Source organism: Saimiri boliviensis, chromosome 16 (genome assembly GCF_048565385.1).
Source record: "Saimiri boliviensis isolate mSaiBol1 chromosome 16, mSaiBol1.pri, whole genome shotgun sequence".
Taxonomy (NCBI): domain Eukaryota; kingdom Metazoa; phylum Chordata; class Mammalia; order Primates; family Cebidae; genus Saimiri; species Saimiri boliviensis.
In genome coordinates this window covers 57,062,706-57,077,385 of record NC_133464.1, presented here as the reverse complement: position 1 = coordinate 57,077,385, position 14,680 = coordinate 57,062,706, and the positions used below count along the sequence as shown (strand labels likewise).

Below are 14,680 nucleotides of genomic sequence, written 5' to 3'. Positions count from 1 at the left end.
GTCCTCATTCACTTGGAGTAGATTTTCATGCTAGGAGCCTTATGAAAATTCAGTGCCTGATTTGGGACTTCAAATGGCTGATATTTCTGGGTTTGTTTGTCAGTTTATTTGAAAGGAAAAATTATCCACAGACAAGGTTAGAGGGAGGTTTGAGAGTCACCTGCTCATTCATGAAGGTCCATGTCTGTTTCTGCTGTTTTTGCCTCTGGTAACTTCCTTCAGGTACAATTTGGATACAGTCGTCCCTCAGGGTTAATGCTGTGTTTCTGAAGCACTCCAGATGAGGAATGTGGCCGCTACTCTGTCAAGTTTGGTATCTGACAATGAAATATTATTAACTGCTGCTCTCACCCCCTTTTAAAAATAGGGTTCAATCTCAGTTCCTTTTCATTCCTCATCCCCTTATGGAGAAAATAAATCTGCGGCAAGTTTAAGGTAATTTCAGGATATTTATTGTTATCTCTAAGCAATATGTTTGACATTTTATACATTTTTATGGATAGCAAAGTAATTGTTTCATTTTCACTTTCAGTGTACATTCAAATCTAGATGAATTCAGTGTGAAGGACAATGGAAAAGGAGACAGTGAATTGAATGACAGTCATTTGGATATCAGCAGAGAGGGCTTCAAGAAAACATTCTATCAAATGATTGTAAAATAAGGGGTAAGTTCAAACCTGCGACTTTGAAGCTCTTTCTTTCAAAGCATCATAAGACTAATTCCTGACTCAATTGCAATACTAAATAAGTGGCCTTAACTGTGTATTCATAGAGGGAGTGTCTCGGTCATTTCTGGTTTCTTTAACAAGATACCATAGACTGGGTGGCTTAAGCAACAAACATCTATTTCTCATAATAGATAATGAATTTTATATAGACTAGGATTCCATTTGCTGGGGTTTGGCTTTGCATTGTTTATAGAATGCTGCACCAATGCAACCTCACTCTATCCAGTCCATCTGCTGTGTCATTTGGGGGTTATGCTTCAGGCCCACTTCTCTGTAATGGTGTCTGATTCTGGAGTGGTAGCTCCTGTGGTGAAAGGCATGGTCAGTTATGAGGTGTTTTGTGTTCATCTCCATGAAAATGGGCACTAGATCTTTAGTCCCTCAAAGAAAATATCTTACTCAAAGGGGAGTCCTAATGGCATGTCCTACTGACTCAAATGCCTCTTCACCATAACAGATGTTTTTGCACAATCTACGTTCAGTTCCTTTGACTTTTTTTTTTTTAAGGAGGGGCTTCCAGAAGCAACTGCCTCCTGGTTACCTTCCTCTGAATATTCTCTAGTGGTCAGTATCTTTTCTAAAATGAGGAACATGGAGTTGTACACAATGATTCAGTACCAGCCTCTCATCTGAGGTCCAGATTTGTATATACAATTGCTTACTCACCATCTCCATTTAGATTCTGAATGGACATGCTATACATTCAAAACTAAACTATTGGTTCCTATTCTCCAAACCTCCTTTTCCTCTAGTGTTGCTATCTCAGTAAAAATGACACATCTATTCTGCTAGTTGCTTGCTCTGGCTTAAATCCTTGGTGTTATTCTTGATTTGTTTCTTCCTACACACAACTTTCAATCCATCAACAAATTCTGTTGAATTTTCTTTCAAAATATTTCTCCATCAATTCACTTCTCACCAGCTTCATTACTACCACTCTACCCACTCTACCCTACGCACTGTCATCACTTGGCCGACAATGGCTGTAGCCTCAAACCTGGCACCTCTGCTTCTACTCTTGCCCTCTTGCAGACTATTTTGCATATGAGAACTGGATTGGTCTCTTACTTCATAAATCAGGTCACATTACTCATCTCTCGAAACACTTGTCACTTAAATGAAACCCCAAATCCTTACCATGGTGTCTCAATTACTATTGCTGTATAACAAACCAGGCTAAAATGTAGCGGCATAAAATAACCATTTTATTATGCTCATGGATTCTGTGGTCAATTTAGACAAGGTACAGCAGGGATGGCTTATCTTTGTTCCAAAGTATCTGGGGCCTTAGCTGAGATGATATAAAGGTTGGAGGCTGGAACCATTTGAAAGCTTCTTTAGTTACACACCAGGTATGTGGGCTAGGATGAGCCAAGGTCTAGGACAGCTGACTTGGTGGAGTAGGAAAAAGGGAGACTTCATATTCTCTTTACAGGTGGCTTGACCTCTCACAGCCTGGCAGCCTCTGCAAAGTCACATGGCAGCTTGGGCTGCAAACATGAATGATTCATCCAACAGGACAGAAGTCACATCCTCCTTTATGACCCAGCTTCTGAAATGACATGGTCATTTCCATCATATTCTATGGTCCAGGCCATCTTAAGCCCATCCATATTCAAGTGGAGGGGACAAAGACCCTATGCCTAGGAAAATTTCAAAGAGTTTTGAGGGCCATGTTTGTAAATCAGCCACACATCTCTCTTAAGTCCGGCATTATCTGGCCCTTGGCTCTTCTACCTGATTTCTTATCCCTCTTCCCCAGGATGCTTTAGATCAACTTATTGGCCTTCTTGTGTTCTTTGAATATACAAAGTGTCTTTCCATCTCAGACCTCGGGGTCTTGCTGTTCCCTCACCTGGTAAGCTTTCTCTAGGTATTCATATTGCTTCCCACCTTCGTTTAGGCATTTGTTCACATGTCCATCTAATCAAAGAGGTCTTCCAAACCTCAGATTGCCTCTCCTCCCTGTCACTCCCCATCTTCTTTACTCTGCTTTATCTTCCTTCATAGCATTTCTCACTCCCTGGCATTATTTATATATTTATTTGTTTATTATTTGTCCCTTGTTCCTTGTTGAATGGCCACCCTCAGATATATACCGAAACAACAAAATAGAGCAAAATAAAAATCAGCAAATTTACTGAGTGGATAAATGAAAGGTGTGGTCTAATCAGCACATACATTGAAACTTGTTTGACTAGTTCTTACGATCATATTTCACTTTAGTTTAAAGTAAAATTATACTGGTATTTTTTGGAAGTTCCATTGTGCTCCCCAACTTTCTGAAAAATTTTAGTGCCATCTTAAAACTTGAAGATTCTATAGTGAGTTTGTATCCAGATCATTTAGTGTTAAATTAGCCTTTTCAAAAGAATCAAAGTACCAAAACTCCTACTGCTCATATTTTCTATTTAGGAAATTACCAGCTTATTCTTGTCTTCACTCAGTTTCTTCTTCCTAGTATAGGCAGGCCCTCTGAATCCATGATAGCTCAAAGTGCTGCTGTGGCAAATGACAATGTGATCAAGGCAATGCATTCAACCTGAGAGAATATTTTTTCTTAGTAATAACAGTCACAACATTTCTTCTTACCTGCGTTCAACAAAAATCATTTATTTGTTTAATAACATTTACAGAGGACTCTTTATATACCAGAAACCATTCTAGGTACCTTATAAATATTGGAGTGATGGATTCATACACCAATACTGTTAGGAGGTACTATCATTTGAACCCATTTCACATGTGAGAAACTGAGGCACAGAGCTGTTCGAGTAATTTGGTCGAGGCCGCTCAGCTGTGAGTGGGGCAGAGCTTGGTGTCTAACCTTGGAAGTTTGGCTCCAGAGTTCATGCTTTTAATGTTCTGCTGTAGCATATTTTTCCGCAGGTTTTTAAACACTTATTTTATGAGTCTTTTAAAGATTTAGGACCAGTTTATATTCCTGAGGATGTGTTTGAGTTTGAATGAGATACTCTGATTTATGGTTTGGTTTGTCCTCTAACTCTCTGCTGCATTTTCTTGTAAAACTTTTAGTGGGATTATTGAAAGGATGACACCTGGGTAATAGCAAGAGAATTGAATTAGACGCTGATAGCGAGGAGATAAGAAGTTTAATGAAAATATTTTAATTTTTTCGAATCTCACTCCTAACAGTTAACACAGAGAATGAATGAATGAGTAAATACACTACTATCCCTCAGAAGCTTCTTTGTAATTTCACCCATTCCTTCCACCAAACCTGTATCAACAATTCCAGCAAACAATTTAATTGACTTGCTGAATTTTATTTCCACTTCATTTCCTCAGTACACCAGCAGGTGGAGGTGCAAGTCATTGGTAGAAAAGCCAGAGGAAGAAAAAAGCACAGTTAGAAAACCAGCCAGTCCCTGAACAACTGAATACTGTTTACATTTTAGAGTATATTTCTATGTAGCATTCAAAATTTTCTCCTTTTTTTGAATGTTAAAGTAGTCTTTTTTTCCCAAGTTTTATTTCAGATTATTCAGGATAGAAAACATTCAAGGATCCTAAAAAATTAAACCAGGAATCTCAAACCAGCAAAAATTGTTCATCCCATCATGAAAATAAGAACAGGACTGAACTTTCTTCAAGTACCCTTTTCACTCACATTTCCCAGATGAAAAATACAAATTTCCAACCGGAACACTCAGAACTCAATTGATGTTATTTTCAAGTCTGTGCCTCCCAAGTGAAGGGCTGCCAAGTGTCTGTGACAGAGTTCAGAACTGCAGGCCAGCAGTGCCACTTCCGCCTTCTTGGACAGAATGATGAATTAAATCATCCTTCAGTGGACGGATCACCTTCACATACTTCAGAAGTAGCTACTTCCTTCTAAAATGCTGCAATTCATATAGATGGTCATTTCTGTCAAGTGTTTACAAGCCAGGTTACATGCATGAGCCTTCTAGTTTTGATACACATTTTCTTAAATCAGGCTGACAATCCATGACATAGCACAGGACGATTTTATGGAATCTAGGATATTTTACCAAAAAGTCTTAAAAGTGGTCTTTATTGCCATGAATATAATAAATGAGCATGTATTTTATATTCAAGTACCTTTTATGAATATAAGTAAAATATTCAGTCTAGCTACTCTTTTATATTTGAATGTTTATGTGATTCTGCTGGAAATAAAATTCAACTTCAGAATAACTTTAGGTTGAATTAAGAACCTGTACCCTGTCCTTAATCATAAGGCCCCGTGGGGAGGAAGAGGAAGCTGTGAGCAGGCAGTACTGGAGTAGGGGATGCCCAAATTGTCTTTCTAGCCTGGCGTCTGAGAGGGTTGTTGAGCGTTTCATGGGTATAACAGTGGCAGATTTTGGCAAAGAGTGCAAATCAAATGGCAGTGGCTGGCGATGTGTTTTGGGCACTTATCCCATTCACAGCATCAGCTTAGTAACAGGCTGGGGCTACAGGGAGCAGCATGGTGTGAGAGAGAGAGATGGGGAGAGAGAGTGTGTCTTATGGCCTCAGCCATCTGGGTGAGAGTTCCTAGCAGGACTCCTTTCTAGTTATGAACAGGATGCTAGGAGAAAACTGAGGCAGAAGAACAAGGATAAAAGGAAGAGTTGGGCCCAAAATGCAGTGACTCAGAGGCTCCTTGAGCAGATGGGCTTCAGCCGGCTACAACCAGATCCAGGGGCAGCAAGGCTGGTTGATGAGATGGAAGCACCTGATTTGTGTCTTGTTTTCTGCAAGATTGGCTCAGGCTGTGGGAAGAACTGAGTTTGCAAAGTGCAGGATGTTTTGTGTCTCCAACTAGAGGAGCCTGGGGGTCATTAAGATTTGATGGGCAGGAACTGTGCTGCCCAATACACTAACAACTAGCCATGTGTGGCTGTTTAAATAAATTACAACTCAACATAATGAAGAATGCTTCGGGCTCGGGCAGAGCCACTATAAAATGTTCCCATCACCACAGAACGTTCTTTTGGAACTAGAAGAAGGAGGAGGCCGGAGGTCCATCTTCGCAGGCTGGGAGCTGAAGGTAGCCAATGTTCCACTACCCTTGCTCAGTACATGTATGGGGAACTGTGTGGTTTTCGTCTGTTTTCCACACTTCCAAGTGTGGAGAACTAAATAGTTCATGACGGTGTTTTAATGGTTCATGTATTTTGAAATGGGTTGACACATTATTCGTTATATAAACTTTGAAACATGTCTAAAGGCAAGAATTCTCAGTGGTAGAAGGTTTTCTGCAGGCTGGAGAATTTCTAAAGGCTCCTCTGCTATGCACCTTAAATTTATAGTCCTCATATTCAGCCCGATAACTTGAGAGATTTTGTAGCAATAGTCACGATAAAACCAACACACTTTTACTCCTAAACGCTCCCAAAATGATGCAGCAATTTTTAATACCGGTAATTTATTCCTTAGCCATGCTCAGGCAAGAAGCTAGGAAGAACTTCAATCCTTTGGCCACTGGCCTCCCGTAGAAAATTACTGCGGTTGGAAATTAGTTTCTGAGTCGCGTGTTATCTTCCGAGAGTCAGTGTGTCCTTTAAAATGTCAGCTTACCAGATCAGGTGGTCTAGGCCCCAGAGAGACTGTGGCAAATGTGAATGTTCCTTACTTTATCTGATACATATCTTCAAAGTAAAATGGATACCTGTCCTTTGCATTACATCTAATAATATTTAAAAGTTTTAATTTTTTTATGTAAATGAATCCTGGGGGAAACACTTTTTAAAAGCCAAGAATCTAAAATTTTTTATCAAACTTATAAATATAGAATTTGATATTTTTACTTAAAATGAGGCTTACATGTGTTTGTGATATTAGCTTCTACCTTAATTAGGATTCCTGAAGCAATTTTTAACTCCTTAAGCAATTTATAACTCCTGAATCTTGTCTGTTTATGATTGCATTCTCAGGAATAATAATAGGCAATCTTTATCAAACAGTATATTCAAGATTCTGTGCTAAATGCTCTACATGAATTACTGTTTTTACACCTTGTAAGAATCCTAGCAGGTAATTACATTACTACCTCAATTTTAAAGGGAGAATATATTTGAGGTTACATACTAAGCAAATGAACTTAGAGTTTAAAAAATTATGGTACAGGCTGGGTGCAGGGGTTCATGCCTGTAATTCTATGACTTTGGGAGGCCGAGCAGGTGGATCTCTTGAGACTAGGAAAAAGTAGCTGTACACAGTGGTGCGTACCTGTAGTCCTCGCTTTTCAGGAAGCTGATGTGGGAGAATCACTTGAGCCTGGGGAGGTTGAGGCTGCAGTTAACCATGATACCACTGTATTCCAGCCTGGGTGACAGAGGGAGACCCTGTCTCAGAAAAAAAAAATATGGTATAATGCTAAAGTGCATGGATTTTGGGTTTAAAGCCAGGTGAAATTTTATATGTACCCACTCTTGTAACCACTGCCCAGATCGAGGTTTGGAATATTTCTAGATCCCTAAATAGCTCCCACATATACCTTCCTGGGCAATACCTCTTCCAGAAGTAATTACTATTTAGAATATAAAAATTGATATAGCCGTTATGGAAAACAGTATTGAGGTTCTTTAAAAAATTAAAAATAGAGCTGCCATATGATCCAGCAACCCCACTTCTGGGTATAAAGCCAAAGGAAACAAAACTGAAACCACTGATTTGAAAAGTTATCTACACCCCCCACCCCATGTTCATTGTGACATTATGTATAATAGCCAAGGTATGGAATCAGCCTAAGTGTCTATAGATTGTTAAGTAGATAAAGAAATTGTGGAATATATATATAATGGAATATTATTCAGCCTTAAAGAAGAAAATCTTAACCATTTGCAACAATATGGATGAAAGTGGAAGACATTATGCTAATGTCACAGTCACAGAAAGAAAAATACTACATGATTTCACTTACGTGTGCAATCTAAAAAAGTCAAATTCATAGAAGCAAAGAGTGGAATGGTGGTGTGCTAGGTGAGCAGGAGGGGAACGGGGGATGTTGGTCAAAGGGTACAAAGTTTCAGTGAGGAGGAATATGTTCTAGAGACTAAGGTTCAGCATAGTGACTGTAGTTAATAATGCTGTATTTGATGCTTGAGATTTGCTAAGTGAATGTATCTTACGTGTTTTCACCATACACAGAAAAGATACCTGATTTTTAGCTTGAATATAGTAATCAGTTTCCTATATGTATGTATATAACATCTTAACATACAGCTTGAATATATAAAATTTCAATTAAAAATTTAAGAGGTAACTATTATTGAAACTTTTTTCACTATTATGTGTTCTCATCACACACAGAAAAAATAACTATCTGATTTTTAGCTTGAATGTAGTAATCAGTTTCCTATGCTTGCGTATATAATGACATCGTAATATACAGCTTAAATACATAAAATTTCAATTAAAAATTTAAAAGAGGTAACTGTTATTCAAACCTTTTTCACTATCTATTTTTGCTGTACTTAAACTTCATATAAATGATACAATTTATACTTTTGGGCCGGGTTCAAAATGATGTCTATGAACTTCATCCATGCTGTGTATACAGCAGTTTGTTTGTTCTCACTGCTGTATTCATTGCATGTGCTTACCACAATTAATCCATTCCATAGTTGATGGACATTAGGACAGTTTTCAGTTTTTGACTTTTGTGAATAATGAATTTACACATCTTTTTGGTGGGCATAAACACTCATTTCTGTTGGCTATATCCCCAGGAGGAGAATTGTTGTGTCAAAGAGTGATGTATCTAGGATTTGAACCTTGAATTTGTTTTTCTTTGAGACTAGGTTTCACTCTGCTGCCCAGGCTGATTTTGAACTCCTAGGCACAAGCGGTTCCCCTATCTCATCCTCCCTAGTAGCTGGGATTACAGGCGTGCACCCCTGCACCCAGCTTGAATCTTGAGTTTTCTGACTCCACTATTATCCGTTGTGCAACAATCATTCCATCAGTAATAGCTAATAGACTGAGAGCTCTCTAGGAGGTCTTTAAGCTCTTGTTTTCTAAGCAGGATATTGATTCAATAGAGAACTTTCTATAAGCTTAATAACAGCAAGGGGAAGTCTTATATTTGTTCAACAAATAAGAGAGTCTTTTACATTATCATTAAATAGCTGATGTATTATAGTATGCATGGAACACTTAGTAGCTTCTCTTTGAAAAGCCCATGATAATACCCATCTTTGACAGACTTGTTTTACTCATTGAAATGTATACAGTAAGAGTAAGCAATTGATCATTCATTTACTTGTATACTGTAATTAGCCAAGGAAGAAACAAATCAATTTAAAACCAATTTCCATAGTCTACACATGCACAGGAATTGATTGCAGACTTGAATTTGCTGAATAAAAGTGAAGCTGGCTAATCTCAATTTGTATTTCATCGAGTAAATGTCAGCTATTGATTTCTGTGGCTTACTACTGGTGAGGTGATCTGTCTGTCATTCTTTAAAGGCAGCACGGCGCAATCACTATGCAGTTTAATTAGGTGTGGTCTAGTCATTTCACTGTTTGAGGAAGATGAAATATTTAGCTGTAGTGGAAGGAAAAACCTCAGCCAGCTGCCTGTATTATCACCCTCTTTCAGACTGGTACTCATCTTAATTTAATGCCCATTGATTCTTATTGTTAGATGTTGTACAGAGTAGCCCTTTTGTAATGTGCTGTTAAAAGATGAAGCTAAAATGGACTTTACAGGCTAACTGAACTCTCTCAAGCTTTCTTGAACTCTTGACAACACAGCATTACATTCTAGGGGAATGCCTTGACCTGTGTCTTATAGAATAGGTTTCCACAGTGTGCCTGGTTTCCTTAGAGAGTAATCCATGTTGCCATTGTCCCACATGATTTGTATTTAACAAGTTGCAATGCCTTTTTTCCGGGCACCACACAGAAGGTGTAATGTTGAACTATATCTGAACACTGTTTATGTCAAAAAATGGCCTGAAATAACAATAATGTCTTCTTTCTCAAAAGAAATAATACAGTCTCTTTATCTCTTTGTTTTCGGTTTCCTTATCTGTAAAGTGGAGAGAATAGTACTTACTTTGTTGCTATTTTATGGCAGCTAAATGAGACAGTATGTATAAAATGCAAAGAGCAATGCCTTTCACATAGTAATAACTTAGTATTTATTATGATTAATGTTGGAATTTTAAAAAATGGAGTCTTGCTCTGTTGCCCAGGCTGGAGTGTGGTGATGCGATCTCAGCTCACTGCCACCTCTGGCTCCTGGGATCAAGCAATTCTCCTGCCTCAGCCTCCCAAGTGGCGGGGGTTACAGGTATCTGCACTATGCCCAGCTAATTTTGTATTTTTAGTAGAGATGAGGTCTCACCATGTTGCTCAGGTCGATCTCGAATTCCTGACCTCAGGTGATCTGCCTGCCTTGGCCTCCCAAAGTGCTGAGATTACAGATGTGAGCTACCATGCCTGGCCAAAAATGTTTTTAATGTTGTTAATATATTTCATTTTTCTTCCTTTGTTTAAATTGGCATCCTATTCTAAATATTCCTACATTTTTCTCTCTTTCTTTCTGCTCGGTGCATGAATACTTTCCATCTTTTTTTGGTTGGTTACCATTATTATTTTTTAAACTAACTTTTCAAATAGGTGAGCAAAAATTATTTAAATCCCTGGGGATCATAATATTTTTGACAGCAGTATCAGAGTGATTTAAAAATATACTTTATAGGAACTTTTTTTAATGATAGTTCTTAAAAAGTTAGATCAGTTGGTCATTTGGTCTACAGCTATATTTCAAGCCAGTGGCAATCTTGACAGACATATGAGGGTATTTAAATGGAAAGATTGGAGTCCAGTAATAATAAGCATACTGATCATTTAATTCAAAGATTATACAGTAATCTCATAAAAGTAGATATCTCCCTTTTACTTGCTTTGTCACGTGTTAATGTGCCATTTACTTGAGCCTGTAGGCCACCTGCTCTGTATTCCAAATACTTCCATTAGGGTGTATCCCAAATGCTTCCATTAGGGTGTACTCTGTACACCCTAATGGAAGTATACTTAATGCCTGCAAGAGGCATTAAGTAATAAAAGGGTGAATGATCAGCTTCTAGCTCAGGCCACTGTAGCTGGGGAGATTATTGATAGTGAGGCATTGTTAAATAATGAGAGTCTTCCAGAAAAGACTTAACCTGAAAAGTATTTTTCTTCCCTCTAAAACCAGGAAAACCTATAGAACATCTCCCATGTGACCCAGAAGGCATTCACAGACATGTAGAGACATTTTTGCAGACATGTTTTAAAAGGCATGTGCTCTGGTCTTTGCTTGGCGTTCAACTTCATCTCTTGTCACCTTCTTGCACTTCCTAAGTATCATCGTAGAAAGGTCAGCCACAGAGACAATGAGTCAAGCTCTGATCCCAGGAGCCAAGCCCACTAGAATCCACTCAAGAGTCTTTAGAGAAATGGGTACCTGAAATGCATGAGTAACTGGTTCATTTGAGTCCATGTCCCTGAGCAACCTTCCTCCTCCTGCCGATGACTTGGTGTTCTGTGTAGGTATGTCTTTAGAGAGAGAATGGGCTGGACATGTAAAAGCATGCACTGTGTTCTTGTGCAAATTAGAATTGTATATTACATTGTGTTTTGGTGTTACATATTAGTTCCATGAGGTTGAGTTGATGTGATTCTGCTATTCAGAGAAGGATCTCATTCATATTGCTGAACCACCAGGTTCTGGGTCTGCATATCTGAAAGCTGGACCCTGTATTATGGCCAACTGACAAAGATAATAAATGCAAGTCCCTGAGACCTCCTAGATGACAGCCCACTGGTCCTTCCTTAGGCAGCATCCTACCCTGATCCCGTCCTTGGACACGGCAGAGTGTGGACTATCCTTTTTTAATTATGTCCATTAGGCATGATGATGGAGTAATAACTAAAATCAGTATAGCTCCTCCTGTGTGCAATCCTGTGAAGCAGGTACCATCATTCTTTCTCCTCCATATAAGAAAACTGAGAATAAATCACTTAACAAAATCACAGAACCAGTGTGTGGAGAAGCTTCAGTGCCAGGGCATGCCTTGTGGATTCCGCGCATATTCCATGCTGCCTTCCTGCCTTTCCTTTGGTTTATTCGTTCTTCCTTTTATTATGTGTATAGGCTTACAAACCAAAGTACCGAAAACCCCATTTTGGTTGTTTCTTTGCTCAAATCACCAGGAGCAAATGAACAGACTAAATGCACATTCAGCCACTTGAAGCTGTGATCGGATCCCTGGTTGAGTGCAGCTCATCCATCATGCGTGCTCCTGATAGACATGACAGGTCTTGCACAAAGAGCTTTTTCCCTCTCTTGGTGATGCTTGCTTTGAGGCATGCTACGTTTCAGGGCCCTGTTGAGATTTTGATTAAAAAAGACAGATACTGTGCAACTTCCATTAATGTTCTTTTTCTCCTGTAGCAAAATGTAGGCTCTTGCAACTTTCTCAAGGGAATTTAATTTTCCATGTCTGTTGGTAAATTTAATTTTGAGTTTTACATAAAATACTAGAAAGCAGTTAGTGGCCCGGTCATGGGTTTATATGTGTAATTCAATGATTCTTTGAGGTGATTTTAACCTGTTTGCAACCTATTTTGTCACTGTTGTTCTGTAATCCACAAACCACTAACTTTCTAACTACTTTTAAAAATACAAAGTGCCTAAGGTATTTAACTTTCTTCTGCCCTCCTCTATCTGGTTATGGTAACGTCATCTGACTTATTTTTATATTGCTCCCTGCAGGGGAAGAAAACCCTAAGCTAAGAAACTATGAAAATCCGTTTTGAAAGTGCTCAGTGCACAATAACTAATGTGAAGGCAGCACGTTATACACCTGAACAGCTCTACGACTCCTCCAATAATACTGTGCCCTTGTTTATATAGAAAGAGCTCAGTACCCCAGTCTTCATCTAGCTCAATGGATATATAATTTTCATTAATTAATTCTGAGACTTATGTCAACTTTGTGAATAACCTGAGTATTTTCCTTCCCTCTCTCTCTATGGTTTTAGTTTTTTACCTCCTAGATACTGTTTTTTTTTCTTCTATTCATTACTATTTTTCTAGTTTTAGAGCTAAAAAAGAAGACTGAGGAAAGTCAAACATATATATTTGACTTTTTTGTGATTTGGTCAATCAAGTGCTTTAGAAAAGTAGTCAAATAAATCAAGCAACCAGTACAAAGTTTAGAGCCTCAGTTTCTACTAATAGTTTTCTAGATACATGGAATAAATTGGAGTAGGGAGTAGTTAGGAATACTAGCTTTCTGCAACTGTTAGCAACTTTATCCCATAAGGGTATTTTCTTCCCCTGGCATCCCACACACTCATACTTATAATTCCATGAAATTGACTGCCCACATTTCCTCAGAAGGACTAATATAAAACTTGGAGAATAGTTGAGCCAAGATACCCAAGTTCATATTTTTAAAAAGCTTAAGATTATTGACTACGAGTCACATTTATAGACTTCACTTTAAACATAAATATATAGAAAAGTGGAAGAATCCAGTTTTATGCAATGAGATTTTTTTAAACAGTTGCCATAGCTGAAACCCATTCTTTCCAAAGCAAACCAAAGAAGAGGTTCAATGAAAAAACATTTTTCATAGACTGAAGGTTAGTAATTTCAGTTACTTAGATTAGCTTATGAAAAAAAGATCACACATGCGTGTCCTATCGGCTTTAGAGCTTGTCCACGTTCAGTTGGACTCATGAGCCCCTTTTATAGTTTCCCTTCTTGCTAAGCACCTGCTATGCCCAGAGGGGAAGGAGACAGCTGGGCTTGGGGACAGACTGAGACCCAGCTGTCTGAAAGGAGGGATCTTTCCTATAGCCAACTGCTCCTTGTTTAGTGATCTCCCCATCAAACACCAAAGTCTTGGAAAGATGAAGGATTTATTCTGTCCCTGGTGGTTGAGATGGTCATTCCTGATTGTTCAGATAGCTCCCATCTCCTGTTTTGTAGAAGCTTGGGCTGGGATGTTTTGGCAAATGGAAAATATATACTGCGATCTTACTCATTATTCCCTCTCCATTTTCTCTTTATGCTTAAGATCTGATCCAGTTAGAAGTATTGAAAGTCTGATCTTTATGCAGCCTGTACAGCGACACAGATAAACTTTTGCCTTCTCCCTGTTTAGTGTTATGGACTGAATATCTGTGTGCCACCAACATTTATATGTTGAAACCCTAACTCCAAATATGATGGTGTTAGGAGGTGGGACTTTGAGGAGATAATTGGCTCATGAGAGTGAAGTCTCATGAATGGAATTAGTGCCCAAATAAAAGAGGCCTTAGAGATCTTTTTCATCCTCTTGCTGCTATCTGAGGATATAATGAGAAGCCAGTACAGTGTTCAATCGGGAAGAGGGCCCTAACCAGGACCCAGTGATGCTGGCATCCTGATCTTGAACTTCCAGCCCCCAGAATTGGGAGAAATAAATTTCTTTTGCTTACAAGCCATCCAGTTCATGGTATTCTGTTATAGCAAGCCTGAACTGACTAAGATAAAGGCCTTTGTGATTATCTTGTTTGACATCAGTAGACTTTCAGAAAATACTTGTTAAATAATGAGATGATTAAGCTGAGAAAAGTGTTAAGTAAATGAAAATTTCATTTAAATAGAATTAGCATACTTTTATATCCACATTTTGTTTTAAACTCAGTATGAACGTGCTGAAGGCATGCTTCTTTGTTTTTTAGCCTGGATGAAGTAGAGTCAAGCTTTACCACTTCCTTAGTGAAGGATGAATGAAAATCTATGTGGCATCATATGTAGTTCAGCCACTCTGAGTATCAGCATATTTTAAGTCTATTGTTTGTGTTGCAAAAACATAGGCATAAATTCATCTCCTGGCAGAAGATCTTGTTCTGAAGACCTGTAGAGTTTGTGTTAGGAAATGATTAGACGTGCCTGAAATTGGGTTCCATGAATGTGGCTTGGTAGCCTGGAGA

The 14,680-nt window shown here is 38.5% G+C and overlaps 1 protein-coding gene across 3 annotated transcripts in view; it reads left to right on the top strand.

Moving 5' to 3' along the window:
- OLFM4 (olfactomedin 4) overlaps positions 1 to 14,680 on the top strand; it is a 737,268-nt gene that overhangs the window by 169,823 nt on the left and 552,765 nt on the right. For all 3 annotated transcript variants that reach the window (XM_074387646.1, XM_074387647.1, XM_003927191.4), the window contains exon 15: positions 533 to 665. The gene's annotated coding sequence lies outside the window, so the exon portion shown is untranslated. The remainder of the gene's footprint in view (positions 1 to 532; positions 666 to 14,680) is intronic.